We start from the raw sequence: 6,927 nt of genomic DNA, 5'->3' as shown, positions 1-6,927 counted from the left end.
GTGATGGGTCCACGGGGGGGTACACCGGGGCACTGGTGACACTGGTCCAGGCGACAGGCCTTGGTATCACCCTCGTCATTAGGGGCTTCTGTGCCGCTCTTAGTCTGACTCATCCCAGGACCTGTTGGCCATGGGTGACCCAACAGAGACATGAAGCCCCCGACAGCAGAGCTCCCAGGACCAGTGTGGAGCTCAAACCTCCTCCACCACAAGGTGGCGCTTCAGGACGACTGTGTAAAGTCATAATATTCTTTGCACTATATAAAGAGAACAGGAGGCTTCCTTGAGGTCAGACATAATAATGCAAAACTTTGGACTCAGAGCGTTTTTAATTATCCATGAAAAGAGGAAGAGGAGTAAATGGCACAAGATTCAAATGAGGAAGTGCAGCCTCATTACAGCTCAATGATGCAGACGTCACTTATGTAAAAAGAACGACAGAGTCTAAAGGAACATTTCATCACAAAACCAGAACAAAACTCAAGGGTTTGAAAACAGTCACACTGTTTAATAAAACACATCGACAAACACTGAAAATCTGTGAAATCTGAACTAATCAGGGTCAAAAAATGAACAAATGTTTCTGAATCTTTAAATCATGTTCTAAAACTGAAACTGAAACAAAACATAAGATTATTCACCTAATTCTTCAATGTTTCATGAGACTCTAGTTCTGCCTTTGGCTCAAAAGAGTCTGAAAAAGTTCTGTCAAAAAAGGTTTAATAATAATAATAATAATAATAATAATAATAATAATAATAATAATGGATGAAATGTATAACCCTTTGACAATGATAATACTTCACACACACACACACACACACGCCCCTGCACACACACACACACATGTTCACTGGAGTCTGACTCTGACTTTAATCACATTTATTATTTATTCTAAACATAAAACCTTACTCTGTTTTAGTGACTGGAGTTTTCATCCCCTGGAACTTTTTATACATTTTTAATACATTTTCTTAGCATTTTATGTGAATGAGTAACACACACTGACACACACGTGTGAAGTGGAAGGAAATATTTTACAGATTTCCAAATTATAAAAAACAAAAAACTTAAAAGTGCAGCGTGCAAAAGTTTCATCCCCTTTTTCTTGAGTGTAACCCGTTGCTTTTAGATGTTTAGATGATTTTGGAAACACTGAACGTTGATCTAACGACTAAAGAGTCGACCTGTGTGTGTCTGGTCTTTAAATGCAGCTGAAGGACACACACGTTTGTTCAGAGAGTGTGAGTGAGAGTGACACAAAACACAAAATGAAGTCAAAGGAGCAAAACAAACAGGTCATAGGAAAAGCTGTGGTGAAGTTTAAAACGGGGCTTGGATCTAAAGAGATTTCCCAAGTGTTGAACATCTCAAGGAGCAGTGTTCAATCCATCATCTGGAAATGGAAAGAGAATGACACACCTGCAAACACAGACATGTCCGTCCACCAAAACTTACAGAACGAACAAGAAGAAGAGCAGCACTCATCAGAGATGCAGCAGGAGGCCCATGGAGACTCTGGAAGAGCTGCACAGATCCACAGCTCAGGTGAGGAATCTGTTCACAGGACAAATATTAGTCCTGCACTACACAAATCTGGTCTTTATGGAAGAGTGGAACAAAGCCATTGTTGAAACCATCCGTAAGTCTCATTTACAGTTCACTACACGTCATTTGGACACAGCAAACAGAAGATGCTCTGGTCTGAGACCAAAATCAAACTTTTTGGCCTAAAAGAAAAATGCTACATGTGGAGGAAAACTAACCCTGTACATCGGCGATTTTAGAAGAAAATATTTGGAGTCTGCAAAAGACTTGAGACTGGGCGGAGGTTCATCTTCCAGCAGGACAACAATCCTAAACATGAAGAAAAAGAGACAATGGAGCGGTTTAAAGCAAAACATATTCACGTGTTAGAACGGCCCAGTCAAAGTCCAGACCTAAATCCAACTGAGAATTTGTGTCAAGATCTGAAAACTGCAGCTCACAAACGATCTCCATCAGATCTGACACAGCTTGAACTTGAGCTTGTTTTTCCGGAAGAATGAGCAAACAAATCAGTCTGTGTGACGTACCCAGAAGACTTTCAGCTGTAACTGCAGCAAAAGATGGTTCCACAAAGTTTTGATTTAGGACTGAACACTTTTGCACGCTGCACTTTTCAGTTTTGTATTTTTATTATTTTTATTTTTTTCTATCTGGAATTGTTGTATGATTTTCTTTCTACTTCACACTTATGTACCATTTTGTGTTACTTATTCACATAAAATACAAATTAAAACATATTTTCTGCTCCCTGTGACCCCGTGTCGCTGTGTCCAGTTGCTGCAGGTCGACTTTGTGCTACTTCAGTCGGTGCAGATTTACAAACTGAACTTTTATTCACAAAACTCCTTGTTTCCCTTTTGGCTCCACACCTGAGAAATCCCACTTAAATGAATCCAACAGATACAGAGAGAATCACAACAGCATAAACAACAGCGCCCCCTGCTGTTCGTTTGTCAATTTAACAGATTCATACAGTTGGTTTCTTTCTTTTGCAAGTAAAAACTTCAGTCAATCAAAGTTTTGGCATTTTTATCAGAAGAAGTTGTGACATTTCGTTCACCCTGAAACACCACGAGCTCGTTGTTCTGGTCTCTGTGTCTGTTCTGTTTATCCTCACACCTCCAATGCCACGAAAAAAACATCTCAGATCACATTTTATCTTCAAACGTGTGATTCTTTACATGTGCCAGGGCAGGTTCAGTGGAGGCAGAACTCAGAACTTTACAGAACATCCCAAAATCTCAAGCAATGAAGTGATGAATGATCCATGAGGAGGATTTAAACTTATACATTCTGTTTGTTTTGTTTTCATCAGGAAGAGGAACCGCGTGGTGCTGCTTCAGACGACATCCATGACAAGATAAAAAAGAAAAAAAGAAAAAAAAACAACAACACAGCAGCAAAAATTAAATATTGGTATTGGTAAAATGCAGATAAGAGTTGAAGTAGACTTAAAATAAATTAGGTTCTAAGATCAACATTTGTGCATTTACCTTTTGGATAATCTCTCTGTGTTTAAACATCTTATAGTCCATTTTTATAATTTATTTTTTATTACAATACAATTACAATACATTTTATATATGGGTTTGTACAATAGTTCAGAAAATGTATATAAAATGTAGATAAAATAGTTGGAAATAATAATGGTTTGAAGAGCAATAAATCTGGCTCCGGCCTCCACCTGTGCGTATGACGTCATCACGTTCTACAATCTGAAGAAAAAAAAAAAACACGCCATGGAAATAATTCACCTCGAGGATCGTATTTGTTTACTCCAAAATACCTTAAAAAAAAAGCAAAAACATGATGATCCGTGGTGTTTATCCTCAGCACAGACGCCAGGTGGCAGTGCAGCCCGTCACATCGTCCCAGAGTCCCTTGCGCCTCTCCCTCCCTTCCCCCGCCCGCTCCGTGGATGTGGCGCGACGCACGGATCCCTCTTCGCCATGCCGGTCACGCCCCACTCAGATATCACCCACAGTCTCCACGCCACGTCCCTTTAAACGCGTCAATGTCCACCGTGTCCAAACCTCTCCAAAAAAAACCCCAAAGCCCGCGCGCATCTTTACGCACGGGAAAACTGAAGCCACCAGCCCACCCAGAGCTATTTTTACCCGCTTTATTACTGTCATCAGCGAGAGGAAAGAGGATGGAAGCGGCGCAGGTGGAGAGGTTTTATTTATTTATTTATTTATTTTTGATTTTGTGGCCTGTGCGTTTTTGTTCTTCTGCTGCGTGTGCGTCCGCGCCTTTTCTTTTCCCCCCTCACATTAAATCGACAATTTCCCAACTCTGGTCTCACTCTGCAGCATTGAAACTTGAAATTAAAAACAGTGTCTATCCAAAAAAATAAAAAAATAAAACTGCAAAACGACTCCCCTGTGGCACAGCTCCAGCCTCCAGCCGCTCCTCCCCCCAAAGAAACGCGCTTGTTTGTCATTAAAAGCCACACTGGAACCTTTCTAACCGAACCTTTCTATTTCAGCGCAGCCCCAGACCTCAGAGTGAAATTATTCATTGATTTATTTATTGATAAAACAAAAAAAACGCACGCGCTCCATGTCCACGTTGTACATTAGAACTCCATCTCTCTGCGTGTGGGAGACAGAGAGAGACCGTCGCCATGGCAACAAACGTCACGTAAGCCTCGTCTCCCACCCATCCCAGAGAGCCATCACCCCCACACAGCAGCACCACCTCCAGTCCACCTCCCTCCATCCCCCATCCATCCATCCATCCATCCTCCATCCCTAAACTGAACGCGCCCCTTTTTTTTTTTTTTTTTTTTTTTTTTTACGCGCGAGGCAGTTCTCCATTTTGTGTCGTTCATCTTTTTCACTCAAGTCTCGGTATGTCTCCCCCTTTTTTACAATCCTCCACGAGCGCTAGAGGGAGTGTGCATCAAACTCAAGTAAAGTGTCATCCGTTCTGTCTCTGTGCGTAAAAAAAACAAAATAAAAACAAAAACAAAAACAAACTGTTGGATCAGACACAAAAATCCGCGTCTGTCCTTAAATCTGCACATTAATGACTCAATGTTGTGGTTTGTGTGGAGTTTTTACAGCTGCCAGGTAAAAACACGCCCATGTCAGTCCAGATGTTCTTTTTTGGAGCAGGTCTAGCAGCTGTTACCGACGCACTGATGCATGCTGGGAAACGCGCTCTCCGTCGGTCACGTGATCCCCAGAGACACATTGTTTTTTTCCTGACGCGTTATAACGGATTTTTGTGGAAAATACCAGTTCTGTGAGGAGAAGGAGAATGTGGCAACTGCAGATGTGAAGGAATGTGACTGAAGAGAGTGTAAAGGCCCCACAGCGCGTTATTTTATTTAAAGGGCCCATATTACCTTAAAGGGCCCACGTGACTCCGCCCTCTGATCCTGTTCTGACGTCGTTTCCTCGTCGCAAACGGACCTGGAGTTGTGTTTTGTTTATGTTTAACGCACAAACAAACCGGCAGATTTAGGCTGAGTTCTTCTCTCAAACTGAAAACACTCTGTTCCACCTTGTGATGTCATCATGTGGTGATACAGGAAGTGCTCCACTGTGTTTTTAAACTCCACACACCTTCATTTATAGAATCATTTGGATCATTTCAGTCCTGGAGTTGCCTCTTATCTCGACTGAACTAAAGGTAAAAGGAGGAGGAGTTAACTTGAAAACTCCCACTTGATGACATCACAAGGTGGAACGTCGCATTTTGATCTTTGTAGATGTTACAGACTAATAATAAAGTGTGACTCAAACATGTGAGAATGAAACAAAACACAACTCCAGGTCTGTTTTTGAGGAGGAAACAACATTAGAACATGGATTAAGCTACAATAGTTCATTCTGTGTGTAGCATCTTTAATTTCTCTGCATTTGACTCATGATTAATGGCAGAAAAATATTCTCAAGGGAATCAAAAAAATAAAAAATAAAATAAATAAATACAAAAAAAAATTCACACAAAAGAGACAAAACTGAATCAAACCTTTCCATGACATGAGTAAACGATGCTAAAGCTGCACTATGGAACTTTTCTGGTGTAGGATCTGTCACCTGCGTCTCCATGGAGATGTTATGAATTTGCTTTGAATGTTCCTCAGCATGGCGTTTCTATGGAGACGAGCGGGCGACTCCATCAGGTGGAGTTATGTGTGAAACGGCACGAAACACGTCTGAAAATGAACTGTTTTACATTTAATGCCAAACTGTGGAACATTCTACGCAAAGCTCTTGTCTTCAAAAGGTGATTCTTCTAAGGCCGTCTTCATAAAAAACTGAAAAAGCTTCACTAAACCAGCTCAGATCCAGGCAGCAGTGGCTCAGCTGGTAGAGTCTGTCCCCTGATCTAAAGGTTGGAGGTTCAAATCCCACAGACGTCGTGTCCTTGTGTGAAAATGTGTGAGAAAAATGTGTTTAGGCCGAGACTAAAGCACATGTGTCAAACTCAAGGCCCGTGGGCCAAATACGGCCCGCCACGTCATTTTATGTGGCCCGCGACAAGGTCAATTAAAAAGTACGACTGTCTTAAAATATCAGTTTATCAGGAGATACACAGATACACAGTCATTTTTTTCAGATCCATGCAATATTTATAACAGCCATTTTATTTATGTGGCCCTTGGTGAAAATGAGTTTGACGCCTCTGCACTAAACAAATGAACGCTCCAGTCTGGACGCATCACATCTGTTAAAACGGCGACTGGAAACGTATTAACCCATTATTACAGTGGCAGAGTGGTTAGCCCAGGGTTCAGTTCTCAGGCCTCACATTTTAAATCTCTTCTCTCTTCACTTTCTGCAATAATAAACTGATTTCTACAATAAAAGGCCTCCACAAAAAGTTCAATTTACCCTTTTACTCCTGATATTTACCCATGTCAGTGATGGGACTCCCGGCTCTTTTACGGGATCCGAATCTCATTTCAAAGAGCCGTTTCAAAGACTGACCCTCAAACTATTTATTTACACGACAGAAGCCGACGTGAGAACTCACTTTATCTACAAACCGACGTGTTTAAACTGGTTCAAACTGAGCGTGGGCGTGAGTTTACTCTGTGGAATGACGCGTAAATAAATAAAATATTGCTTTACAGGGATAATAATTAAAAATGAACTGTTATTATTATGATGCCAGATATATTTATCTGCGTAAAAGTCGGTTGTTTATTGTTATTCAGTGTAAAAATGCATGGAAATTTTAAAGACTCGGTTCGTTAAAACAATGCGATCCGATTCCGACCGTTCACGTTAAGGAACCGTTCAGAAGAGCCGACTCATTTATGAACGTCACATGAGCGAAACAGCACCGTAGAACCTCAGGACTCCAAACCCAAACCGTAGAGTTCCACCGTTTCTCCGAACAGGCTCAGTCGATCACACAGTG

This window comes from Periophthalmus magnuspinnatus, chromosome 11 (genome assembly GCF_009829125.3).
Source record: "Periophthalmus magnuspinnatus isolate fPerMag1 chromosome 11, fPerMag1.2.pri, whole genome shotgun sequence".
NCBI classification, from domain to species: domain Eukaryota; kingdom Metazoa; phylum Chordata; class Actinopteri; order Gobiiformes; family Gobiidae; genus Periophthalmus; species Periophthalmus magnuspinnatus.
Note: the sequence above shows the minus strand (reverse complement) of the source record.